We start from the raw sequence: 2,281 nt of genomic DNA on the forward strand, positions 1-2,281 counted from the left end.
TTTACCACCCGCGGGGTCGAACGTCGACGAGAACAAGTTTCTCGAACGCCTTAATGACGTATTCTCAGAACTCGACCAAACAAGACCTATTGTTATGGCAGGTGATTTTAATGCGAAAAATTATGTTTGGGGCAGTCCGATAAATGACAATAGAGGTAATAATATTTTGGAAACATTTGAAATTAATGACTTTATCGTATTAAATAATAATGTCGAACCCACTTTTGTTGGACATCGCGGGTCAAGTTTTGTTGATATAACGTTAGCAAATTTTAATGCATTAAATTTAATAAAAAATTGGCATTTATCAGACGAAGAAACACTTTCTGACCACAAATTAATCACGTGGCAGGTTTCGTTTGACAAAAACGAAACCAATATCGTTGACCGTAGGTTTTGTAATAAAAAAGCAAATTGGCAAACCTTTTCGGACAGTTTTAGGGATAGCATAGGAAATATAGTACTAATCGACGAAAATGACATTTCAGAACGCGCAAACTTTTTAAATGACTGCATAGTTACAGCGTGCGAGGCTTCTATGCCACTTAAAAAACATTTCGCAAAAAGTGTACCGTGGTGGACCAAACAACTTACCGAAAAAAGGTCCCAATCGCGGAAAACTAGACGTTCTTTTCAGCGCGAAAAAAATCAAGCGGCACGAGATAGTAAGCGCGCGGAATACAACCGTGTGTTCCGTGAATATAAGGAGCTTTTAGAAAAAACTAGGGCAAATAAATTTAGGGAATTTTGTACGAGGGACTCTGAAAAGGACCCGTGGGGAACAGCATACAAGGTCATCCGCGGAAAAAACACAAATAGGTCTTCAATTCAAAATTTAAAATTGCCCGACGGCACGTACACAAAAAGCACAAGGGACACCGCGGAGTTTATTTTAGATTCTTTTTTCCCGTCGGACGATCGCGGCACGGATAGCGAATCGCATCAGCGAGTTCGCACGGCCGCACAAAATTTAATTGATAACGACCCATTTTTTAAGGATATTACGTTTGCGGAAATTGAACGCGCCGCAAGCAGGATGAACCCGCGGAAAGCACCGGGACTCGACGGGATAACTTCCGACGCAGCCCTGGTAGCATTTCAGACCACACCGGACGTTTTTATAAAAATTTTTAACGATTGTTTTAAGAAGGGCATTTTTCCAGCCTGCTGGAAAAAACAGTCCGTAAAAATAATTCCAAAACCGGGTCAAAGGAATTTTAGTGAGGTAAAAAGTTTTAGGCCTATTACTTTACTACCGATAGTTGGCAAAATTTTAGATAGGATATTCACTACGCGTTTACAATTTGAAATTGGCAAAAATGGCGGATTAAATAAAAATCAATATGGGTTCGTTCCCGGACGGTCCACCACAGACGCTGTAAATGCAGTCATAAAAGTATAAAAAACTCTCGCGATAACGATAACTACGTCGCTGCTATTGCAGTAGACATTTCAGAAGCCTTTGACAAGGCTTGGTGGCCGCGTATAATTTTGGAATTAAAAAAGCGTAATATTTCAGGGACTTTAGTTAATTTATTGCAAAATTATTTCAGTAACAGAACAGCTGTTGTCGCAATTTCCGGTACTGCTATTGTAAAGGATGTTGANAAAGTGTACCGTGGTGGACCAAACAACTTACCGAAAAAAGGTCCCAATCGCGGAAAATTAGACGTTCTTTTCAGCGCGAAAAAAATCAAGCGGCACGAGAGATCAAGCGCGCGGAATATAACCGTGTGTTCCGCGAATACAGGGAACTTTTAGAAAAAACTAGGACAAATAAATTTAGGGAATTTTGTACGAGGAACTCTGAAAAGGACCCGTGGGGAACCGCATATAAAGTCATCCGCGGAAAAAACAGGTCTTCAATCCAAAATTTAAAGTTGCCCGACGGCACGTACACAAAAAACACAAGGGACACCGCGGAGTTTATTTTAGATTCCTTTTTCCCGTCGGACGACCGCGGCACGGATAGTGAATCGCATCAGCGAGTTCGCACGGCCGCACAAAATTTAATTGATAACGACCCATTTTTTAAGGACATTACGTACGCGGAAATTGAACGCGCCGCAAGCAGGATGAACCCGCGGAAAGCACCGGGACTCGACGGGATAACTTCCGACGCAGCCCTGGTAGCATTTCAGACCACACCGGACGTTTTTATAAAAATTTTTAACGATTGTTTTAAGAAGGGCATTTTTCCAGCCTGCTGGAAAAAACAGTCCGTAAAAATTATTCCAAAACCGGGTCAAAGGAATTTTAGCGAGGTAAAAAGTTTTAGGCC

This window comes from Agrilus planipennis, unplaced genomic scaffold, assembly GCF_000699045.2.
Source record: "Agrilus planipennis isolate EAB-ADULT unplaced genomic scaffold, Apla_2.0 scaffold276, whole genome shotgun sequence".
In the NCBI taxonomy this organism is placed as follows: domain Eukaryota; kingdom Metazoa; phylum Arthropoda; class Insecta; order Coleoptera; family Buprestidae; genus Agrilus; species Agrilus planipennis.